The sequence below is a fragment of the Topomyia yanbarensis genome, chromosome 1, assembly GCF_030247195.1.
Source record: "Topomyia yanbarensis strain Yona2022 chromosome 1, ASM3024719v1, whole genome shotgun sequence".
In the NCBI taxonomy this organism is placed as follows: domain Eukaryota; kingdom Metazoa; phylum Arthropoda; class Insecta; order Diptera; family Culicidae; genus Topomyia; species Topomyia yanbarensis.
Genome location: NC_080670.1, coordinates 207479305 through 207505537, shown reverse-complemented (window position 1 = coordinate 207505537; position 26233 = coordinate 207479305). Strand labels below are relative to the sequence as shown.

General features: G+C 42.6%; 1 protein-coding gene across 1 annotated transcript in view; it reads left to right on the top strand.

The window, feature by feature from the left end:
- LOC131689763 (uncharacterized membrane protein DDB_G0293934-like) overlaps positions 1–26233 on the top strand; it is a 207653-nt gene that overhangs the window by 6601 nt on the left and 174819 nt on the right. The window contains exon 2 of the mRNA XM_058975060.1: positions 8414–9179. The gene's annotated coding sequence lies outside the window, so the exon portion shown is untranslated. The remainder of the gene's footprint in view (positions 1–8413; positions 9180–26233) is intronic.

Below are 26233 nucleotides of genomic sequence, written 5' to 3'. Positions count from 1 at the left end.
CATCTACCCTGGAGTACCCGACGACTTTAGAGCTGCAACTTTTGAAGCTTGTCACCCAAATTTCCAACCTCGAAGAATGTGAGTCACCCTCTACAGGTTAAGCGCATTCATTGATGACGTGATGCTACGAGTGGGTGGTTGGCTGCGCCACTTAATCTTATCGTATCCTACCAAGTACCTCAGCCCCGTTGTGAAAAGTCTGATCAAATGTTGCATATTGGCCCTTTGTCACTGCTGGATACTGTTCGGGGACAGTTTTGGATAACCAACGGCCGTTCTGTTGTCTGCAATATCACACCTAGTTGTGTCAAATGTTTCAAAGGTAACCCCCTCAAAACGGAGCAGATCATGGGGGACCTACTGTAGAGTCGCTGTTACAGAGCCCCAGCATTTCAGAAGGTTGTTTTGGATATTGCTGGTCCGTTTCTAATTAAGCAAGCTGAACGGAAGGAAGCCCCTCTCAAGGGGATTTCACCTGGAGGCTGTTGAAAATTTGTCCGCTGAAGCGTTCATCGCTACGCCACATAGTTTCGTTTCTGGTCGTTCTTGAAGAACTGTTTTCGTATAACGGGACGAAATTTGTATTTTGCTAACCCCGCGAGATTCAACGGAGAATGATTCCCCAAAAGCTCTCCCTACACGGGAGGGATTTGGGAGGATAGGAGCGCAAAGGCAATACTGAAGAAGGTATGTAATACGGTATTGCTAATGATAAAGCAGTTTGCTACACTTACTGTGCCAAATTGAGGCGCCTCTGAATTCGCAGCCTTTTCATGCGCCATCCGAGGATCCAAATGATCTCGAACCGCTCACATTTGGCCACTTTTTAATTGACCGTCCAGAGTCAACTCATGAGTAGATTCCTATCAACAGGCAGGTACTCCGTGACAAGTTTTGAAGGAACGAAAATGGACCAAGAAGTAGACCAACACCAAGGAGGACATAATTGTCATGACCAAGGAATACAGTCTACGGCCTTATCATGGAGACTTGCAAAAATCATTAAAACACAGTAACGTCCAGATAACATGGTTCGAGTGGTCAGCTTGAAGACACAGTCCGGAATACCCGCTTCCAATTGACAATTTGAAGTCGTCAACCACTTCCGGCGGAGAAGATGTTTGTGCTGCACCTTGACAGCTCGAAGAAGAAGGAGCTTGAGATATTGTGGACGTGGATCTATAAAATAACGCTGAAGCTCAAATTTGGTAGATTTCTATTAAGGTTTAGGGGTTCCATCAGCCCTCTTCCTGTCCCTCTGGGCAGTCGGTTTCAAATCTAATAGTGCAGCCAACCGTTTCGGTTGTTCAGTTGTAAGCTTGGCCGCTTCTCATCCCAGTGGGTATAGCTTCAAATCCAACCGAAGTCGTTAAGATTTTCTGAGATGACAAATTTGTGGTCACGTCTTCTTTCGGAAGGAAAGTAAACCCATTGGTCCGATGGTGCAGTCATCTCTCTGGTATCGATGATAGGCACTCAGTCCGGACGAAAGCCGATGGAAAACACACAGTAGAGTACAAATATTGATCGACCCAGGAGGCCTGTGCTGCTGCGCCGAACTCAAAGCGGAACCGGACGAAGTTGACAAGCACGTTTCGCCTAATGGCTGTTCGTGTCGCGAGTGCTTACAGAACGATATCTTCGGAGGCGGTATGCGTAATTACCGGGATGATTCCCATCTGCATCCCTCTGGCTGGGGACGTAATTCGAGGAGACTGGTCATACATAGGAAATGTGATGAGGCGAACTTCTATTTGACGCAGTTTTTGTCCGGGCATGCCTGCTTCCGGAAATACCTACATCGGTTTGGACACGCTTGAACGTGCAAGAGACACCGGAACACATGGTCTTCGAATGCCCTAGGTTCGAAGAAGTCCGAAGGGGTATGCCTGATATAACAGTGGACAATATCGTAGAAGAGATGTACCGCGACGAGCATATCTGGGACGCTGTCAACAGAATGGTTACGAGTATACTTTCCGAACTGCAGAGGTAGTGGCGTAGGGACCAACAAAGTAGCATCATTGGCTAGAACGCTACCGTGGAACCACAAATCGGATCCACCGCCGGGGACCAGTTGAGTAGTACGCGATGTAGCACCAGGCTCGGGTCGTCGGGGCGACAGCGAACCGCACGTCAGGTTTCACCGGAATCGCCGGACCGACCTCGACACCTACCGGGTAGATCGTGAAACGTACTTCGGTGTCGGGAGCAATCTGCCGCCGGGGAATTCACGGTAGGGTAGATTCGCCGCTGAGGACTACCTGACAGAATCGGGACAAAAAGGGGAGCTAATTGGTTCACGAAACAAACACCGATAACGAAAGAAATTCCGTTGTCGGGGAACTCTCAGTCGGAGTAGGATAATATCTGAGTTGATCTCGACAAAGCTGGGAGCTAAATGGCTCAAGAAACCAGGTATTGGTGTCGGAGGAAATTTCTCCGTCGGGGAACTATCGGTCGAAGTAGGCTGAGTTCACCGTTGAATACTATCCAAGTAGATCGTGATAAGGCCAGAAGCTGAATGACTCACGCAAACGTGAGCTAAATGGCTCAAAGAATCAGCACTTAAATGGCTCACGGGAACGAGAGCTACTGGCAACGTAATAGATGGAGACAAGAAGTAAGAGAAGAATCAAGAATTAAATTAAGGTTTATGAACCAAGTGAGGCTCCGAGATAGAGCAGAAGAAAAAGGTGCGACGGAAGCACAACGATCCCCCCCCCCCACGAAGTAATACCTTGACGAAGTTCCGAGGGGAAGAAAGGCGTGAAAAGTAAGGATTGTTTTAGTGGTTAGGCACGACTGAATTCGTGAGACCCACACAGTGCTAATACACTACAGGGCAGGCTTTTGAAGAGGCTTCCTAACAGTACGCTTGACAGATCAGACCCCATTGTTGTACAGACACTATTTATTGGACTATAAAAAGTATTAGTTTCTAATACTTTGATCCTTTCGGGTACGATCTCGAGTGTACTTAGACCCTTTGGGTAAATCGATTGAAACCAGTTGAGTCAATATTGAGCTGTTATGTACGAAATGCCTACCAGTTCGTTATCAAGCCGCCAAAGGTACACTGACTATCAGTTACATCGCGAATAAAAAAACAAACAGATAGGGAAAAAACATTGTAACAAGCTCACGTAACCGCGCGACCGATGAAGCGTAGATACTGTTTGAGTTGTGTGAAGCTTAAACATGCCGCTTGTGTACGATTCGATCGCATATACGAGCAGGTCGGTGCCGAATGGAATTTCAAATTTGAAAAAACGACGTCCAACGACGCGCGAAAGGCCATCGGTTGCGCATATACATACATTTATGTTTTTCGTAAACCATTTCGCATGAAAAGTCAGACGAATAAACGAACAAACGAACGCACGTACAGACAGACAGTCAGAGTCAGGGAAATTGCACACATGTTGCGCGCATCACGATCGCATCGCATGATGATCTCTTAAAGCTGATCGTTTTTTTTTTTCGTTCATTCGTCTGGGTTGGCAAAATCACTTCCATTTTTTTTAATAACAACCTTCTCGGGTCGGTCGGATAACAACAAGCTGAACCCCAGAGAGGAGATGGAAGATGATGGTAGTGTTTTCAGTTGCACTTTTGCTACAAAGTTTGCTACATTTTTTAACGGATTGTCGATCGAGTGCAGTGATGAATGATGATGATTATGATGATGGGAAAACCATTTAGAGAGGCTAAGACGCGGTTTGGGCCAAATTGAAAGGTATGCATATTGCTCATTTCGCTGCTAACGGACCTTGGTTTCGAATGTTGTGGGAAAAGTGGTTTTCCGCCACTTCCAACCGGAAATCAGCGGAGAAATGTACATACGGAGGCCTAATTGTTCACCAAATGGTATCATTTTGCATTGGTAACGAAATTGATGATGAGTGCCCCGGGGAACAGCCGTTCATTTTCATTTGAGATGTTTTAGAAAAAAAATTCTTCGCCTCTGAGCCACGGAAGCAGCCAGTATTTACTAACATTTTTAGAATCAGTTCGATCAACGAAGTAGGCGGCACTGAACTTGCGGTTTGTTGACATTCACGTCACGCAGCGTTTGGAGTGCAGACATAGCCATAGGCATATAATTTGTAAAGTTTACCAAACACTACTGTTGGAGGAAGAAAAAAAACCAGTCAATTTATGGTCGAACAACAGTCGTCTCAGTGACTCATCTCTTCCCAGCGTTGTGTTGTGTTGTGTTGGGTGTCGGATTAGCAGGTTGGAAAGGTGGGAATGTGGTTTGCGGTTTGCTTCGTTCGAACGTGTGAGATATGATCCGATACGCGAGGTGATACGAGTTTGAAAGCTGCCAAGAGGAATCGCTGAACGTGACAATACAATTTAAGGATGATTAAAATATTTGTAATGATATTTTTTTCATTTATTTGACATGTTTTGAGAATTTGTATTAACTAGTAGACTAATCACTTTTCAGGTTGAAGTTGCAAGAAAGTCAACTCGAGAGCAATGATTCAGTAAAATACAATATAAGCTAGATCATAAGACTTTCCGACGCAAGTCTTACCAAATATTAGTATTTGGTCTAACTGTTAGTACTGAGTATTTTGGGTAAATCTTTCTTAGAGTGCTAAATCCTCGGTATGATAGTTAATAATTTAGAACACTGGAAAGATTTTTAAAAAATAAACTTATTTACTAAGCTTATAAACTACAGTTTATTAACTACAAACTAACTTGATACTGTACCTTGACGTGGTCCGGAGGCTTTTCCACTAAAGCAATATTACAGTGAGTATATCACAAAGAAATTTTGAGCACGACTTTCTTTTAGTTAAGCTACTTTGTGATGAAGTTTAGTACTTGGAGACCTTTTTACTCACTTAGCCATGGTCGAAGTAGTGTACAAAGTGGGCTTATGGCCAAGTGTCTAGAGGTGCCCTGGGCTTGACGATGAGCCTTGGTTTGGGGCTCTTCAAAACTTGAAGTGTCCCATGCCAAAACTCCGGAAGATGACAATATGGCAGCTCTTCGCGATCATTCACGCATACCTACACTTGCGATATAGAACCAATCAAACTAGACAAAACCGGGAACTCTGGTGATATAAGGGAGCTCACTCTCTTCCAGAATCTGAACCGCCCACTGAAAATTGAGAATCCTATTCACGATCCTCACGATTATTCATGAGCACACGCGAATATGCAAATAGCCACACGGTTACAAAATCGAAACTATACAAGCGAAGTCACATACGTGCTGGCACACGCCACAAACACGTAAACATACAAACGCTTGGGCCCTTCGCGATCATCCACGCACACCTAAGCTCACGATCTCGCAAACTTGATAACACCATTGTGCTTAAATGAACCTTTCAGCACTTATAAATTGACATCACAAAATACAAATATTTGATATTAAAGCTTATGGAGCAATATATTATTTTCATTTTCGAACAGCCAACAGTAGTATTGTTCAATTCATCTTTTTGTCACATTCTGCAGCACAATTATTCGTCAAACATACATCAATTCCTTAATCCTACCCCAACCCACACCCTGATGCTCTCCCATGGCGTTTTTGTGGTCTGCATATTTCGGTCATTAGACATTTTCCCACCAAACGTTGCAAAATGAAAGAATCCTTCTCAGAATGCTAATTGAATCTTTTTCAAGATTCTGATGGTATCCTACTAAGAATCAAAATGGAGTCGAACCACTCTAACGGAATCATGACCTTAGTTCTGGCGCAAATCTGCTCAAAATACTGAAACCTACTCATGTTTCTAATGATATCCTACTTACAGCTCTGAAGAAGGTAATTCAAAAATTCTAATCAAAATCCTTTTGACATCATTCAATTCCGTCTCTGAATCCTTATTAGAAAACCATAACAATCTTGAGCAGGATTCCATTGAAATCACGGGTTGGATAACGTTAATATTTTGAAAAGTTCGTCCAGGGTAATTCCCCTCCCATCCTGAGTAAATCATATCATGAGCATAATTCCACGTTGAGAAAGATTCGCTGAGAAGCTCTCCTCCAAAAAACGGTTGGCTAAGGTCGGTGACATAATCAAAGTATCGTACCTAAACTTCGGGCTGTTAATACATGCTGTTCAACGGAATCCTGGTTTAACGAGAAATTTTCAAATTATTTCCTAGTGTATTTGTTGTGTTTAATTTAAAAATTGCAATGCTTCTGTATGGTTTGATAGCGCTGATAAGGGCCAATTTGTTTGTCATGGAATATATTAACAGGGTGGGAGATTTTTGTTCCAATTGACCCCGCTTACTAGCACGGAGAGACACAGAAACCAATTAATGCAGGTAGTCCACGGAGGCGGCCGAATCCTTATAATCGCCTTCTCACTTGGTATTAATATGTGGTCTCCGGACATCCGGAGCAGCAAACACGGACTAAAGCACAATTCTTTCCGTTCAAGATTTGCGGCTCGGTACATAAAATTAGTGGCTACCAACCACGAGCGAGCTTCGATCGGGCATTTTAAAATCCTGTTTTTCGTAGTGTGGGCTACTTTCATAATTTTAGGTTGGTGACGACCGCTGAAAATGTTCACCGTATTCCGAGTAGTTTTCGAAAGGTTTTTCAAAACTCAATACAACAATGGTGAACATATTTTCGACAAAATTGCGAACAAGTGCATTACTTTGATGTTGTACAACATAATATTGAGAAGCATTCGACCACAATGCCGAGAATGATACCATCGAAACACTCACCAGCACTGAGTAGGACTCCATCAGAGTCTTGAAAACGATCGAATCACTTCGGAGATACTTCATTGCAACTTGTAGTTTTTTAAAAGTTGTAATACTAGCATGGTGGTTTATTGCACACGCTAAAGAAGAAGGAGAAGAATGAGCTGAGTTCGTCTATCTCACTCACAGATGAGTAGAAATGTTTCTTTTATTGTACGATCTCATTTTGCCTATCTGACATACTGCTTTGATGACAAAAAAATCCTTGCAAAATTATGCTCACCTCTCTTCCTCAAATTCCGGAAGAATTAAATTCTATCCTCTTTATGCGCTAGTATCGCGTTTACATTCCACCGTTTGACGTTGAAATTGATGGTGTTTTCACCGAATTAAGTCTCACTGTTCAGAGTTTATTAAGTGCGGTGTCTACTCAAGGAAGTAATCATACTTGAATGTGTAACCATTTGCACTCAGTATCACACGAAGGAAATTCGGTTGAATTTTGCTGATCTTTGAAACATTGAAATGTCAAGGTATAGTTTCGTGAAGTGCTGTTGAGAGCCACTCCGGCCCGCGGCGTAAATTTCTGAAGGCTGTACTATAGATGACTACTTATTTGAACATCTATTAGGGGAGTTGTCCAGACTCAACCTTTTAAATCGAACAGTCTTTGTATATTTTGTTTTCGACACACGCTTAACGGAGCCATTGGTCTGTTATATATTCGAAAATTAAAAAAAAACATCTCGCTCTTGAACGAGTCTCTCTCGTCGTATACATGCATGTTGTCATCTTTAATGCTGGGTTGATGCTCGCGAAGAAATGTTCTTCCTTGCGTCTTGCCCTTACGGATCACGAGTGTGAACTCGTCGTCTTTCGCAATTTCTTCCTCGTTGATGGTGCTTGCTATAGATTTTGAAGTGCTGGAAAGTAGTTTATCTATGTATCGACAGGAACGGATTCCAATCCTAACTGCGGAATTAATTTTTCAATGACAGTAAAGCGTCTTATGATAAAAAATTCCAGTGAATTTATTTGGACCTGGAATTTTCAGGGAATTACAATTTAAATCAATTTTACAGATTAAAGAGGTCTCCTCTTCAGCCAGCTTCAAAGCATCGTTTTTTGCTTCAATCGTTAGCATTATTATCTGAGAATATTCTTTCTGTAAGTTTTCTTTAATTTGATTTTTTCGTTCGAAAAACTTTGAAGCCCATTTAATGCACCCTTAAACTGGAAACAATATCTATGGATATTTATCTGTTTCACATCGTAGTGGCGCGCCTACTTTGTGGTCGCTTTTTAGCTCCTGTGTAGGTTTTTCCGCGGTGCTCCGTTCAGAATTGGCACAGGGAGATCTGATCTCGGTATGCACATAACGTGGTCTAAGATCTGAAGAAGTTCGCTACTTAGTATTGATACATCAGATTAAAAAGAATGGGGGGTGTCACATGCATTCTCACGAACAAACACAATTATTGTTCCTGAGGGGACAAAGCGCCCTACATGTGCTGGTCAACTCAACTAAACTGCACTGATGAGACAAAGTCGAAATGTTGGTTCAGACCTTTTCAAATTTTCTAATGGAATCAAGGAAATCCTTTCAATTTTCGGAACACCGATTAAGGTTTTGCTTTCATTTGAGCCAAATAGTTTGAAAATTTTATTTTTTTGACTAATTATGATTCTTTTCTTTTCCTTTCTTTCCAGAATCCAGCAAGTGAGAAGTTATGTGAAGTGAAAGTGTTCCAAACTGATGAAATTTTCAATTGAAACTAATCTAAAGTGATCAATTTTCAATGATTTCTGAATTTGAACTTCTTAAAAGTAGTTAACGAGATCTACAAATTTTGTAGTTTTCCTCTAAAAATCACAGTTACTCTTAACCCACGCAAATCCATCAGTTAAATCAACCCTTTTCCAGTTAGTGTTTAACGTATTTCAATCAACTGTTCCCCCCACTATAAGGGTCGCGAAAAAAACGGAGAGGAAAAGTGAAGGTGAAAAGTCCAATTCCCTCCTTAGACCAAGTGAAAGATGTGTTAGGTGAGATTTAATCAGTGATCAGTTATAACTAGCAGTGCCCTCCCGCGGAGAGTTTTAATAAAGCTTCAGTACCCACGCACGTAGTGAAGAAGAGGCGGAAAAACAAAACCTGGTTTGGCTGAGCTAGTGAATTACCTTCCCCCCTATCGAATCGCGAATAAACGCGAGAATTTTCTCGTTTCAGCAGTTGTGCGTGTGATTAGTGCGTGGCTACGAACGAGTTGCAGACGGAAGAAAGGTGCTGAAAGTGCGAAGGTTTTTTTGTGTGTTATAATACGAAACTGTGAGCAGTGACTTGTTATTAGAAGAAGAGAAAGCTGTCATTAGTTTCGTTTTCCCTTCGGGGTGATAAATCGCGTCGATTTAGGCAATCTATTTACGCTCCGTCAGCCAACAGGTTGGCTGCTGTTGTCACCGCGTCACGTACTAGGTGAGTTATTCTGTTTTTATTCTTTTAATTGTTATCATTATTCTTTGTTTTTACGCACCCTGAAGAAGAATCATTCCCGTAGGTGGAAACGTTCGGTAGCAAGTTTACGTTCACTTTAACTTTTTATTGCTTGAAATGGATGCTTTTTCTCGCACATACCAACAATTCACACCTCATAACAGTGTCCGATCCAGGGAAGAAGTCTGTTCGTTTCATTTGTTCATTCAGACATTCCCTTTGGCAGTGGGTGGGGGGGACCACACACCCGGAGGCGCTGAGAACTGCAGATTGGAATCGTACTTCAAATGAAACCGAGGGAAGGGTTGGGGCTAAATAGAAACAACGCCACCGGCTTCACACCACAACAAAAACGCCACAATTATACATTAATATTAGCTTTTCATTTGCGTTTCCCGGGTGCTGGAACCCGCACGAACGTCACCCATCCGCCACATGGTTTGTTTATTCTGTGATGTGTGAGTATAGAGTGTAGAAACAACAAATAACAACGAACTCACATCAGAGGAATTCTTTTTCTTAAGACTCTACAGCTAATTGCATTTAGATTTGCGTGGAACGGTTGGTCGGTCGACCGGGCGGTTGTTTTTCTTTTGGATTCTGACTCCGTTATTTGTAATGCGATTTTCTTCTGCTAGCAAGGTATGTACTGTAGCGGTACAACTAATACTATTTACGTCAGTTCAAGGGGTACTAAAGAACCTTGAACTGTCTGCACGTAGTGTTGCCGTGGGTAGATGTTTCATTGTAATAATATGAAAGGAAGAGGCGAGTACAGCTTTCGACACTTCCGGTTGGATATGGAAAAAAAATCATGCTTGAGAAAAATAAATAAAATTGAGGAAAACTGAACAAGTAGTAGAGATAATAAGAAACTTAAGAAACTCGTTTAACGCAAGCAAAAATGAAGATATTAGTGCACGTTGAAGCCAACCAGAACAAAGCGGCAAAAAAGTGAAATTTCAATCGACGGAAAATTAATGACTAAATGTGTTAACAAAGGAAGCTCATTTCAACAGCAACTCCAGCTCGTCGCGTCGGACTAACATCTCAATTCTCGGTTCCAAAGAGTGCCCATTCAACTGTCATTCGTCGTTGAAAGCGAACCCCTCTTGTTAATGCAGCACCGCTCGCCTCATATCGATTGATGAATCGATAATAAACGACCGCCATCTAGTGCTAGTTGCTGTGAAAAGTACCTGCATGCAGCAACACTATTACTATAGGTCTCTATCTAGTTAACCCGAACAGGGCAATTAAAATCAAACTATCCTAACGCTGCTATCCTTTCCAATTTCAGTCAATGACGGATGGAAGCAAAAGAAAATTAATATCTTTGGAAGGTGGTATGTTTTGATCGGTCCGGTCAGTTCGTTTCACAACAAGCAACAACAACAACACGGGAAATCGATAAATTCCAAACCGGATCGGCTGTCGGGCTGGATGACCGTTCTGCGTTAGCTTCTGACTGTAAGGCCGAGCGTCATCAGCAGAGTACTGTTTTTTTTTGCTTTGCACCGACAGCAGCGCAGATTTTCGCAGTTTATTTTTTCAACCATGGAGAAAATAAATACTCACTGAAGAAAACACTCCCACCTTGTTCCTGCTTACTGGCAGTACTGGCGCCAATTGTTTTCCGGTTACTTTCTTCATTTTCCGTAGGAAAGCTTAAGATTGATTATGCAAACAGGCAAATATAGGAATATTATCGCGCACTTATCAACTTTAACACGATCCTGATCAACAAAATACCTTATTTGGTAAGCTGCAGAGGTAAATACACAGTAAACTTCCATAAAATACCAATTCTACGCAAATATTCTAAAACGACCTAATTTTGAAGAAATCTCTGTTTTTTGATATACCAATTGTAAATTCAAAGGTTCGCCCACTGCGATTTCAAAAATAATAGAAATAAAACCTAAAAAGAAAATTCGATCAGCTATGTAGTGTCCACAGTTCTCTCCCGAAGGCCGCCGAATATTTACCGATTGTGTCTTAAAGTTCAACTTGGTCGTTTCAATGGCAAAAATTCACAGATAAGTATCTATTATTTACAGATTTACATATGGGGATGAAGAATCATAAATGGGGAAAAAACGTTCTACTCATACAATTACATCTCAACTGTTAATGGGTTATTGATATTCTTCTATAATTGACTTAGCAGTAGACATTTCAATCTGATTCTTTTGCTGGCCATGATCCCATATTTGATCCATTCGCATTAATGTCTATTTTATTTTATTGTCACATTCGTAAAATAATGACTACATCGTCTGACTGAATACATTGAAGCCGGAGGAGATACAGCGGATATTGTCCGAGAACCGCTCAGTTACCAGCAGGCACCGGTCGAGATCCTCACTCAGTAGCAAAGTCTCATGAATCAGCTATCCCATCAGTAGACAGTAACCCAGATGTGCCTCTAATGTAGGTCCCGAGTTAACCGACCCGAACATAATCGAGTTCTGTCACGATCCGAAGCAGGGAAACACATTTGACTCATGGTTTTCCCGCTACTTGGACCTGTTTGATAAAAACTCCAGCAAACTCGAAGATGCGGAGATGCTCTAGCGTACTCGTATCGTGTGAAAAGAATTTCTGTGGTTTTCTAGCTGTCAGCACTGTGGACTAAGGACTTCGAGAGACTTGGACCTCACGAAATTGACGGAGGCAGCGGACATAACCATGACAAAAGTTATCGAGAACTGTAGAAGTCTGATCAATCTCAAGAAAGGTAACATACTGATCCAAAATCCATCCCTGTCAGCGGTACCTGTTAGGCATAATTACTACTCTACCAAGCCAAAACGTCAAGCGTCGGCCGCGTACTCCATGTTGGTCATGTGAAGTAAAGCACTATTGCAAGGATTGTCAGTACCATGACCATGATTTCCAGGCATGTGAGAGAAAAGGACACCAAGATGGCTACTGTGTCTGCTTCACAAAGAACCAAGAAGATCGGCATCAGTACGAGCAAGATCAACATATTGTCATCCACGGAGGGAAGTACGCGCATACCCACAACGCTTCTATTTGATTTCAAGCCGATTCTGCATCTGACTTTACCATTATAACAAAAAGATCAGGAAACAAATCGGAAACCGAAAATCAGCCGACCTACTTGTAGAACAGTGTCAGCATTTGGAGAACCTCTGGAGCCTGCATCCGGGTTCTAGTGTGACGTAACCATCCAAGAAGTGTCAAAACGTGGTTTGTGTCGTGTTGCAATTACCGGGATTAATCTGTACGTTTTAGGTTTTGATTAGATGGACAATTTCGGTTGGTGGGACGTGCTCATTTTGTAGCCGCTCAAGTCGAATAGTTTGATTGGGCTGCGCCGACTGTGGTTGTGAAGGAGCCGAACGGGAACATACGCATCTGCGCGGATGCTTCGACTGGGTTAAACAACATTCTCCAAGCATGCCAGTATCCCGTTCCCGGAAGACATTTTTGCGAAGCTAGCCTGATGCAGGATCGTCAGCCAGATAGGTCTATCCACTGCCTATCTCAAGGTTGAAGATGACCCAGTTTGCGAGAATCTTCTCACCAGCAATACCCTCAAAACACTTTTTCCAATTTATCCGCCAAAATTAGCGAGAAAGGAACACGGTCACTATCTTCATAGAGTATTGAGTCGAGCGCAGGAGTACGGTTTTACAGTTAAAATAGAGTAGTACAGTTATTCAATGCAACAGATGAAATAGCCTGGGCCAGATCAGGGACGGTGATGGTATCAGACCTGACCCTAGCAATGTACAGTCCGGAGATGCGAAAGCTGCGCTTTCCTATGAACCACTTACCGACGGCAGAGTCAAAAACTGAACTTACGAATGCTAGATATCTTTCGACTGTTCCAGAGAGCTACTGTAATCACTGTTGGCACTCACCCACTACAACTCCCAACTGAAGATTGTGATATCAGCGAACAGTATCGGGTCCAGAGTTGCGTATCGTTGTCCGGACCGAACAGTGAAGCCGATTGTTACGAATCTCGGAGTTTGACACCTGTAAAGCTACAGCCAAATCGAATATATATTATCGCCATCATTCGTTTTCGCCGAATGTTATTTGGGAGGCATCATGTTGGACATCGATTTTGAGCCATTCCTTATTATGTTTGGTTCGAGAATTCAGCTCGAGATCATCATACAGGATATTGTGAACCAGTCAGTTGGAAGCCGTACGTACAAGATGGTTGGCCAACTAATAACGGTCTTCAGGACTCTCCGCACAAGGAAAAGGAAGTTGGTTGCAGTTAGCTCTGTCGGAAATGCTTACGGAAGGTTCGCAAGCGAAGGTCATCAACAAGTATCTGCCGGAAGTGTCTAAGTAAACACCACACTCAACATTGTCCCAGTGAACCACCAAACAGTTCAGGTTCGAAGACAAGCAATTACGTAGATGAGAAGTCTACGCCTGCGGCATCTACCAACAACTAATTGGATCTGTGTCAGCCACCACAGGTAAGCCTATCAACTTCGCTTTCGTTAGTCAAAGATGGAAGGCAGGGACGTGCCCTGCTAGATTCGGATAGTGAATGTTGCTTCGTTATCGAATGATTGTCACAGCTAATCAAAGCTCTCCGGAAGAAGGTATTGCAATTGCTGGTATTAGTCAATCTATTGTCAATTGTTCTTCACGGTTCTCTCTCCAACAGGACCATATTCGACTAGCTTGGGATGTCTAGCTTTTTCCAATATCAGCATCAATCTACCGTCGATTTCTGTCGATACATCGGCCTGGCCGATTCGGCTGAGTATAAAGCTAACTGAGCTATCTATCTGCAGCACCAACCCAACCGATATTACATTGAGAGCTGAAATTTGTTTCGGCTTTTTCAAGGCCTTCGGTCGAATTCCGCTTGGCGTAATCCTTCCGACATGTGCTCTGTTCTTGGTAGAGTCGGGTAGGGCTTCACGCGATCAGTTGATTACTCAAATCATTGCTGACATTAACGTGCAATACCGGATGGATGAGTTTTGAACCATCCGAAGACAACTACTCTCCTTACTATTCCGTCGAAGAAGATATCCGCGAGGATCGCACTGTATCCCTCAGCGCTGAAAGCCGACACGTAGTTTGCATTGCACTGAAACAGGACGTGTTGTCTAGCCTTGCCGATAACCTTCGCACAGCTCTTCTAAGTTTTCACCAGCTGGTGGGCCGCCTAGTCCGAAATCCTGACTTGCACCGACAGCGTGTAGTGGACTATGAAAATCCTACAACTCAATGCTAGCGTCTTTCGTACGACAACCAATCTGCAGATAGTTTTTGACGCTGAACGACGCGCCTCCAGTTGGAGTAACCGTGCAAGAAGATCGCCAATTATTCATCATGCGATTCCGAACCCAGTCACGTTGATCACCGTCATGAAGCCAAGTCGCGCTAGACGAGCACGATACTCCACTTCAGCGAAGCTTTGGTAATATTAAAATCGCCAAAATATTCATGCAGACTTTCTGAACCTTGAAGAACGACTGCAAATTGCTAGCTGGAACAATCAACCACCGCCAGCCATCAAAGAGCAATGACACAAGTATCAATCGCAACTCCCAGATAGAACAGACGTCCTCCGATGCGAATAATACCGCCTGTGCTTACGTAGAACTTCAGCCATCTTAGTGAAGTTAAATTCATGATTTTCTCGGTACTAGATAGTAAATTTGGACCGGCTAAGCGTGCTAGTGCCTGGTTAACTGAATTGTGGTGAGGACGCTGAATGGTTCACTGGTGGTCGTGGTTCGCAGTGATCGAAGGTACTTCAAGCAATACGCTACTACACGTAGCTTCGTGTAGGAGAAGAATTGGCCAAACAAATTATCAGTTCGCCGTGGATTTGGTTAGTGAAACTAGAGCAACCTTCCGAACTTCTTATATGATGGCGATTGATTCATTTTCTGGAACAGCTGCATGTAGCCGATGACATAAAGGAAGAGATAATCAAACTGAACTGTTCCGCCATCTTGACCTTTTTAGAAATTTTGCCAGATGTAGACTACTTCATTTGCAGGGTTCCCTGCACCCGAAACATGTAGAAGTTTGTATGATGGAGATACGATTGGTTACGAACGTCTTCCAACGATCCGGTTGATGATTTAAGCCATAGAAGAGCTGTAGTTGAATTGGAATTTTTATGGTAGTATAGTAATGCAGTGCTTTGTAGCGATTGTACCTTTGACTTCAATGTCAGTAACTGGACTTTGACAGCGCCCGCTTTCTTGGAACGAACAAAGCAACAGACTTCATATGTGGATTCTGATGCATCGCAGAAAAAGCAGTTGGACGTTGAATCGGAGCATATTGCTCCTTGTGTCCCGGACAAGTCCATGTGATAACTACCTCTGAGCCCCATTAAAAAGAAGACAGTTAACTTGTCAGTTTTTAAATTACGTGCACTCAAAGTCGGACTTTTCTCCATACATAATAGGCAGCATTCTGAGTCAATACTAGGAACTTTCAAGCCCTAATTCCTTGGAGATTTTTCTCTAGTTATTTTGGAATTTGTGTGCCATCTACTTGCGGTCTAAACTGCTTGACAGATTACAGTCGTGGAGTGACTCCAACGCAAGGAGGTTTGTTTGATATTCCAGCCACAGAAGCTCTGGAGTTCGTATGTAAGTAGTTCATCCTAATCCCGCTTCTGCTTCCACAGTCGCTGAAGAAATAGTTTTTACTACCGCGGGGTTTATCAGACCTAGAGGATCGAATAGCTGCGCTGCATCGGTTAGAATTATTCGTTTTGTGATGGTAGCATGATCGTTCCATTAACCGGGGCTCCCACAGTTATCCCAGGTAACCACAGGTAAGCTAGACGAATTTAACTCCCGTCTGGTGCGATGATCGAGCAAGTTTTCCGGCAAATCTCTTAGGAATTGCAGTTGGTTAAACATTCACTTCCGGCACATGAATCCTGCTGACTTGGTCAGCTGTACCTTCTTCTGGATGAATAGATTTCCGTTTCCGAATTGTTCAGCTCTGTCAACATGTCGTCGTCATTAAAGTCTTCTTTCAGAGACTTGGTATCATTAGGGATCCAAACGTGGTTGAGTGATCGACCGAATTCCTCCACAGAAATTCGCTGGAAATGCTTGTCGTTTGGTTGAACCTTCACCATGTGCTACATTTTTTCCACGTCAGAGGAAACGAAAACGGATGGAGACAGATAGCAGATCCTCTTGTACAGCAGGGTACTGAGCATCAAAGGTAACTCGCAGTTTAGTCGTAGTACTGCCTGGTTTCAAGATGGCGTGGCGAAGAAAGTAATGTGGGTTTGTTTCAATTTCAAGGGACACAAGCTTCATGTATTCGAGCCGTAGAGATCGTCTTGACCACTATGTCCTTCGTTTCTCCGAGCTGCTTGATCCGACAATCTTTCTTTCGAAGAGTGACAACATCATGAACCGTTGTACGATCGAAAAGCTTTTTGTACGTTGACTTCTCAACTGCATAAGTGCTCTTGCTATTGAACGACTCCAGTTCCCAGAATTTCGATAGTGGATCACAAAGATCGTGCGATGCATAAGAGTGAGAAATAGTTCAGAAAACTAGCGATACGACTGGATACTAGATCCAACCAAAAACTGTTTCCTGCAGTGTTGGTCCATCTTTCGACAGCTTCAGTTTTCCGTCTGTGGGCGTAGTACTCTGTCCTATAATAATGTCCACCGGATCAGGTTCATTGAATCGACGATCCGCGAAACTGACTTCTGATACGGATTCGTGGTTATGGAACAGCTCAACAAACAAAAATTCTGACCAAAGATAAAGCCGACGATAACTACCTATCATCCCGAGTCACAGATCTCAAGCTCTAGGTCCAATGGATCATATCTAGTGTTGGGTAGCTGTGTTCCTCCTCGTGTTTTCGTTCTGTAGAACTTATCGATCCAATGGTTCCCCTCTAATGGCCTGTTGCCGGAACTTCCCAGCATTACATGTTCTGCCTTATCACCGTCACTGTAATAGATGCGAAACTTGAACGAGGTACCCGCAGTTGGGTTTACTGTGGCACAGGATTTTCGTTCACCTATACTGCTCCATCGATCTTTTTGAAGGGCTGTAGTCTCTGCCATCACTTTCTGCAGCACCCGTACAATTAGCGGCTTTTATTGATTCTCACAGGGCTCTGACATTCCCAATACCGAATTTTCAGTTCAATAGTATCAGTTTCCTATAAACATTGCCGTGTCCTTGACCGATTGTTCAATCCTGTATTTTCATTTTAATTAGTCGAGATTGTCAAAAAATTGCTGGCTGACCAGAGCTGAACCATCTTCCTTCGTGTCGAGAGAGAGAAGCTACTTCAAGCCGCTCCCAACATAGCTCAAACAGAAAGTCAAATTTTCCCGTCCCTGTCTGTATACGGCCAAAGGGAGGTCCCTTGATAAGAACTCTGTAGCATAGATGAATAAGTTTGTTATGTTTTGAAGCCGAGCATTTCTTTATTAATTCCGAGTCAATACTAGGAACTTTGAAACTATATCTGCTTCGATATTTATCCCTGGAATTTGGATACCTTATCCTTGCGGTTCGAAATGCTTGACAGATGACAGTCTGTCTGGCGTCGTCAGCCAATCAAACTTTAACTATTTGGTTCAGTGAAGTGAAACTCAAAACAGCAAACAGCTCTCAATTCAGGTATTTCAAGCTCAGGGAAGCAATCAAAATGTAGCTTTTTTTCGGTTTGTGCAATATCAAATATAAATAACTTTAGTAGCCGCAAATATTCTAAAACGACCTAGCTTTGAAGAATTCACCGTTATTTGGCGTACGAATTGTAAATTCAAGTGACAACATCGTGTTGGCAGTTTTCAAAAATAATAGAAATAAAACTTAAAAAGAAAATTTGGTTTGCCGGTGCTCACAGTTCTCTTCCGAAGAAAAGGATAGCTATTAAACCACCGAAAGTGTATTTACTGGCTCAACTGGATCGAAGAAAAGATCGAAGGTGAGTTTTTTTTCTTTATTTTAGAAATTTTCCAAATGGAGCTCGTCCTTTCCGCAGGTTCTTTAGTTCTGGCAGCCCCAACAGTCAATATTTAACTACACCCAGACCGATGCAGTATTCTACAGTTGTTGTTCATTACGTTTAACTTAACTTAGTTAGAATTAATTTTACACAAGTCATTAAATGCATATAAATTATGAAAGTATTTGGCAGTATTCCGAGTCATCCTTAGGAACTTTGACATGCCACCTTCTTCGACGTTTATTAAGCAATCCTCCTCCCGGTTCGAAAATCTTGACAGAGCTCAGTCTGTCTGGCGTCAGCCACACAAAGTTTAGCTTCTTGGTTCGGCGAAGTGAAACTCGAAACAACCAAGCATCTCAAGCTCAGGAAAGCAATCAAAATGTAGCATGTTTATGGGGACAATGTTTGTGCGAAATCAAACATAATTAACTTTAATAGCCGGAGACGAGAAGTACAACTCGATAGAAGAGGAAAAGTCAAATCAGCGGAAATAATACATCATTTGAAATTTCAACCCTTGGGTTGGTATGGTGACTGGTCCGTTTCACATTTCTTTTTTGCATTTTTGACGTTTAGCTTCTAGTCAAATTCCGAAAAAAGCGAGCAGCTTACATCTAGTAAATCAAATTGTCAAATTTGCTGTCACTAATTTGACACTCTGATTGGCCTCACCAGTCTGCTAGTCAGCCCAGCAATGAAAAGATTAGGCAAACCGTCTCCAATTTCGCGCTTCAATCCAGTATCATTTTCCACCTAGCTTGATTCCAATTTTAATCCAAATTCTCGACTCTGCTGGATAGAAGGTTTTAGGTACGCATTTTGGGGATCGTCGACGGTTCATCGAAATGACGATCGGCGGCAGCGACACAGGAAGCCATTTAAATCTCCCCGGCGAAAAGGTGAAAGGTGTGGAAAATCGATTTTTCTTGACTGTTTCCGTAGTTCAGGTAGTACAGTTGTTGCTGCTGTCCTGTGTGTGTTTGTTAAGGTGCGGCTATTTTTAGGGGTTGGTATGTTTACAGTCTCAGCGCATGATAATGAAAAAAAATACTGCGGGAAATAAGGTAGAAAAACAGGTAAAAGCGGAAGTCCAGCCGGTCGGTAGTATGGTATCCGTAAATAAATGCTACTGAGAAGCGGTCACTTTGCTTCAACTTTTCTTCGGCACCAGCAAAAAAAACCCGTGTACAAGGAAATGCAAGATTCGAATTTCATTATTCAGTAGCTTTGAGTCGACGACGAGTGGACAGTTTCCAGTGGTTTGTTATTACGAATTTCTCAATCTACTCAGGCCTGTCCGTGCTTGGATATCTGATCGGGAAACGAACCAGGGGTTACTTGGATTCAACCGGTTCATCAGAAATGACACAGACCGTGATGATGATGATGAGATTCAATATGTCAACAAGTCGGTTCGAATAAATTTAACTGTCGTTAGTATGGATAAACATTTTCCATTCGACCCGTTAGAGTTAGTTAGTTCGACAAGCAGGGATAGGTACAGTTTGGGAAGCCTTTTTCATGCTTTGACAGTAAGAAGCAAGTCAAGTCGAAGACCATCCGAGATTGAAATTTAAAACTTGGTCAGTTGAGTCAGCCAACCTCAATTGACTGTGATGGTACAGATCAAAACAATAGGTCAAGTATTTGTTTACAATCTCTTTTGTCCTGTATTAATATTTGAGATATTGAAAGGGATTTGTTTACAATGTATACTATAGAAGTGACTCGGTGTGCGCGTGCATTCGACGGATTGGCGTCGTGTCGGCGGCCCCCTTTTTCGACCAGCTGTCATCGGTCTTATTTACCTCCATCAGCACTTTCTGCGCGAATCGCAGATGTTGGTGGTGACGATGGATTTTACACTTGATCGTGCGCTTGTTCGCTCGAAAAGAACATGCGTTGACATTTCTGCGGAGATACACGAGATCAAGGTCAGGCATGAATTCGACATTTTGAACAAATCAACTCGATTGGTTTCACATTTTAAGAAAATATAAGATGAATAAAAATAGCATCTGATGATGATGCCACAATTTGGGAATGAGATGGTTTCCGATCTAACAAGCCAATAATTATATCGCCCAAAAACAAAAAGAAAAAAAAAGCGAAATAAAATGCGTTTCTACGCCGTAAATAAAACCATCATCATCGGACACGAAAAAAAAAGGTTTTTGGATGACATTCGCCTACTACGCAGCCTCCCCGTAATACATAACAGTCAGCAGGCGAAAATCATCCCGCGCTTTACTGCACACAAGATCAATGTCAAGGAAACGGAATGAATGCGTGCGGATTTCCTTTTTTATTTTTTCTTCACGACGGTGGTGCGTCGACGCAGTAGGCGCCTGTTTGGCGTCCGAAACAAATTTGTTTCTTTATTATTTCAACTTCAGCTACCAACTTAAAAAAAGCATCGTCGTAACCAAGTTTTTGATCCTGGATCTTCACATCGAAACGAAGACAATTTCAATTATCGCTTCAAGGTCAACTAAGCTAATAAGTGCTGCTACTGATTGACGACGACTGAAACGCGGATTGAATCACTGGTGGAATAAAATTATCAGCGCTTCGGTCACACTTGGCGGACTTTGTGTCGATTTAATTGTATACATTCACTTTTGTTTTGGTTTGGCCACCACCACCGCACACGACGGACAGCAACCGATCTTTTTTTTGTCGATTGCCACCTGCTCAAATTTACGATTAATTGTGGAACTCAACGAGTTTTCCGGATTAACCGGTTAAGCGATTGCAGCTCGAATGTAGACAATGCTATGGCGTCACATTGCATTGTGTTGCGATGAAGCGTAGTGTTACAGAAAAGATCGACACAATATTTGAGGGACATGTCAAGATCTCCGTCGCCTCTCTTTCATCGTTGTCTGTAATTTGGTAATGATCAGCGTATCAGCGACTGGGAAGAGAGATAGAGCGGACAACGATGACGGTGAGAAGAACAGCTACAGAGGGCAGAAGCTGTCAGATCACTGACAGTTTCTCCTTGGATCCGCACTTTTAGATGTCCGACTTCCAGTCCGCTGATAGCATTAGATTTCGTGACAATCTCGTAGTAGGACTATGATAATGTTGGAAAAAAGACAAACGGAAGAGATAACTAACGCCACGATATTCGGTGCATGTCCAGACAACATGCTCGATGTCGTGATGGACATCACCAGAAGTGCAGAGACCGCTGTTCACAAGTCCAAAACGCCTAAGTGTGAACTGGCTTAACATAACCATCGAACTTTTCGATACAAATCATATCCATCCAATTTAAGCGACCCCTGGATACTCTACCTTCATACCTAGAATATTTGTGGTGTTACAATACCCGGTGCATGACTAGACAACGTGTTCGATGTCGTGACACCCGTCATCACATGTGCAAAAACTGCTCTCCACAAGCCCGATTCGGCGCCATATTCTTCGATCCAATTATAGAGGTGCATCAGGTTCATTTTCTCGACCAACTTTCTGATACAGGACAGCAGTTCAATCGGCCAATGCGGGTTGTGATCGGAGGCCGGATTCGGAATAGCTTCCAGACAAAAAGATAAACCTCTCATTCTGTCAGATTTTTAAATTATAGAAACAGTTACACAAATTTTGGGAATTTGGGTCAAATTTTCCCAAATTAAAAAAAAACTGTTGATGCACGCCACCTGACAGATTTTGCCAGACATGTTTGGCTGAATTTCCAGATATTCTTTGAAAAAATAGTGGCAACCCTGCGCGCACACCGATGCAATCAACTTGTTTTGTTTGGACACACCAAAATAGTGATCCGGACACTTTATAACCAACATTACGTTGTGGAAGATCGTGTTTTGTTCCAGCTTGTCGATTTCGAAATTGCACTAAATCGAGTTAACATAGCAACCCGTGTTAGTATGTAATGTAACTCCTGGAAGAACATCGTGAACAATAATGTTCTCACATTGCATCCTTGCGGGACTGCTGACTGGAAAGAAACTTGAAGACTAAGCTGTCGGTTGAACGTCGTAGTTTGACGAGAAATTAAGAACATTTCGGTTGAATACATCGAAGCGACTTCAGTTTTAGGTAGACTATGAAGTCAGGACTCTGGAATCTGCACTCTTGGCTCTCCCCTCGGGACTCTGGGTTCTGGCCTCTGAACACTGAGCTTTAGATTCTGGACTCTTCACTCTCATCGCTAGATGATTGACTCTCGGCACTGGCCTCGAATTTCTGTACTATGTGCTCTGGACTCTGAACCATGGTCTCTGGTAGCTGGGGTCTTGGTCCTTCACTCTGGAATCTAAACTCTGGACTCTGAACTTTGGGCTCTGCACTCAGGTTTCTGGCTTCTGGACTGTAGGCTCTCTCCTCGGGATTCCGGGCTCTGTGCTCTGGGCTATGATGTCGGGACACTGGGCTCAGTATTTTGAGTTGAGGACTCTGGTCTCTGAACGCTGGCCTCAGAAGTCTCGTCTCCGGACTCTAAGCTCTAGATTCTCGACTTTGATCTCTGGATACTGCACTTTTCACGTTAAGTTCAGGACTCTCGCCTCGAGATTCTGTGTTATGGGCTCAGGCTTATGGCCTCTGGGTTCTGGGCACTGTGCTCTGGAGTCTGAACTCGCCTCAGTATTTTGGGTTAAGTACTTCGAGCTCTGGACTCTGACAACAGTAATTTGGGTTGAGGACTCTGGACCCATGATACTCGACTCTGTTCTCTGCACTCTGGATTCTGTGCTCTCGCCTCGAGATTCTGTGCTATGAGCTCTGAACTGTAGACTGTTTCTCTGAGCTATGGGCTCTGGGTCTTGATTCTGGACTTTGGGTTCTAAACTCTGGACTATGCGCTCGGAACTTTGGATTCTGGACTCTCTCCTCTGGAATCTGGGTCGCTGGGCTATGGAATCTACACTCGGGATTATCGAATCCTTACTCTGCATTCTGGACTCTGAACTCTGGAATCTATTCTATTCCAACCCTTACACAGCCAGTATTGAAAAGCATCCTGGAAAACACTGCAGTTAATCTTTAATGTTTTTCTTGTCAACATTAATATTTGAAGCATATTAAAATATGTGGCAAATATTAAAACAGCCAGGCCTGCTGTGCAGAGTTGGGTTTGAAGATATTTCAATATTATACGTCAATTGAATTATTCATTTAATGAACAATTCAACCAATGAATCGTCTTGAAACTTGAATGAGGAAGAAACGAGGACAACCGTACCGACCGTTTCAGATTATAGAGGGTTAGGATAAAATGTTGGGAGTGACTTGACTAAGAAAGTTAATGTCACTGCTTTGGTCCTCTGGGGTGGGACAGAGGTATTTACACCTTGCCCTAGCTAATAAGCCTAGGTTATAGCGCCTTTACTCGCTTGGACTCTGAGCTCTGGAATCTAGACTGGTTTCTGGGCTCTGACTCTATGTTTTGGACTCTGGGCTCTGGCATATGAACTCGGAACTCTTGATTCTTGACTCTGCATTCTGGACATTAAACTCTGGATTCTGGACTCTAAACTCGCCTCAGTAATTTGGGTTAAGGACTGGCGACTCTGGATTCTCTCCTCGGGAGTCTGGGTTCCGGTCTCTGGGACCCTGATTAAAAATACACTGAAAAAAAATCTGTTTGGACAAGGAAGTTTTTTTCAAATAACTTATTTGAATCTTGAATTAAGTCTGGATCTCTTCTGGTTAATGTCTTCGATTGTGGTTCAGATCTCAAATCTTAGGATAGATTCATCTCTTAGAGCTTTGATTATGCAGCTTAATATTTTGTATCCCGGTACAAATGTTAAGCATTAGTACAGATCTTGAATTTCGATCCAGATCTTTGATTTGGTTCAGATTTTAAATTTGGGTCTTAGTATTGTTCTGCTCATGTTCCCTACCTTCGATCTAAGATCAGGTCATCAATTTTATTGCAGATCCAGATTTTGAGCCTAGGTCGCTTAAGTCATACTGTATAGAGCTTCGATACTGCGTCATGTCTTCAATCCGCATGCCAAAAATATTAATATTACATTTAATATTTGCCAATCAACGGTTCGAGTCCCGGTATTGCCGGCTGCCACTTTTTTTCCTGTGACTCAATGATGTAACTATCATATCTCACGAAATATTACATTATGTTTGATGGACACATTTTTGTTACATCTAATTTAATGGAAACTTTACAGATTTGCTTTAAACTGTGTTGGTTCAATCGTCCGATATGAGTTGTAATCGGAGGTCGGTTTTGGTATGGCGTATACCCGAATACTCGCCTCAATTCTAACCGCAAGGCGTTATTGTAGAATGACAAGCGAGCATCGAAAACGATTATCCATTCGCAGTGTCGCTAGAGATCGCGACGCGATTGGTCTCTGTGCCGGCTTAGAGTTAGGGCAGACTTTTTTTGTTGCGAAATCTAATATACAACTGTTGGATGGCGGGATACACCTTCGGCTAGTTTGGTAAACACTGAAAACGAATCAGAGAAAAGGATTACCGGAATATCTAGGGACATCTTTATAGTGACTAACAAGATGGAGCGGCTGCCTCAGCTGAGAAAACTGAGCAGCTTTCTCGAAGTCTACAGTCGAGTTTTGATGGTTGCCATATATGCAGGTTGAACTCTGCAAGAATTATTCCAGATGGATCTCCGGCTTTGATCTCTTTAGTCAAGTCAAATTCGGGTACCAGTTTCGTAGGAAAACCCGAGTCACATATAGGCGATTTCTGGCTAGTCGTCCTCAGTGAACTGATTGTAAACTGACTGTAAATTTTTGACAAACCCGTTTGGGATGGAGACCAGTCACTACTATTAGTAAATCATCAGCTCTTGGAAGATGTATGTATTCTTTTAGGTAGGTATCGGTTGATAGCATTTCATTGCAATGAGAAAATGCGTTACCGATGAAACTGCACCCTCGGGGAAATTCGGAGTCTTCGGAGCAGGGATCGGAAAAGGTACCACAGGGCGCCGATGCCAACTCTGAATCGTCAGTTGGTCAGAAACTGTTGAATGTAGTTACATAATCTTCCTCGAATACCCCAGTCACGAAGTTGCTCGAGGACGCTTCGGTATAAAATATATGCTTCTACCACGTCGATTGCTGAATTATCCACATGATGTCCCTCGATCCTGACTTCAGCGATTGTTTCTGCGAGAGGCCCGATATCGTCATCCTCAGCCAGTAAATCCCTCGACCTATTTTGTGTTTAAGAACACTGTACGTTATTGCCCGATTCTCTAATGGAGATGGGGCATTTCCTACTTCTTCCAACATTTGAACCGTGCATTGAAAATTAAACATTAGGACCACGGCGGGCGCGACACTCTAAAGCTCACGCGAATTTACAAACGGTGACAAGGTTATACTAACGAAGTCATACACGCGGAACACAAACGCCCACGCCATCCTACCCAATAACATACAATCGCTCGGGACTTTCGCGATAATACAAAATGAAGACTACTACGTAAGAAATTTATCCCATCACATGAGTAGAATAGTTTCTGTCTTTCGGTGTTAATGAAAAGGTTAAATGAACAAAAATGCTCGTGCAATTTTGGAGCTTGAGAGAACTTGCAGGGCTTTAGACAGGCGAAGTACTGGATTGCGGACTGCACACCATGTTTGTCTCGGCAACTCGTCACAGTACATGAAATAATCCTTCCCTCGTCTCAGACAGATTGTTTTAAATTGTTTGATAGCAAAATAATAAAGCATATCCATTTACTACACAACACATGCGGTGCTTCAAAGAGTGCTCAACGATTTTTCTTTCCATAAATCGTCAACGAACCGACGCCAGTAACCGCACAACGGTATCAAAACGCGAACAGACAAAAAAAACCCTTTTCGAAACGGGCCTGGAGAAATTCACCAAAAACGATTTTGATCAACCCTCAAAAGACCCTTATAGAGGTACCAGCACTAAGATCCAGTAAAATTGAGCGTCTCTTTTTAGTCTTTCCATCAGTGAAAGTTGTAAAAACTTGAATATGCTCAATTATTTTTATTTCTGACTGCATAAACTCAGTATCTTGAGGCATGAGAGCACTGCGCAAAAGTTAGCGGCTCTGGGA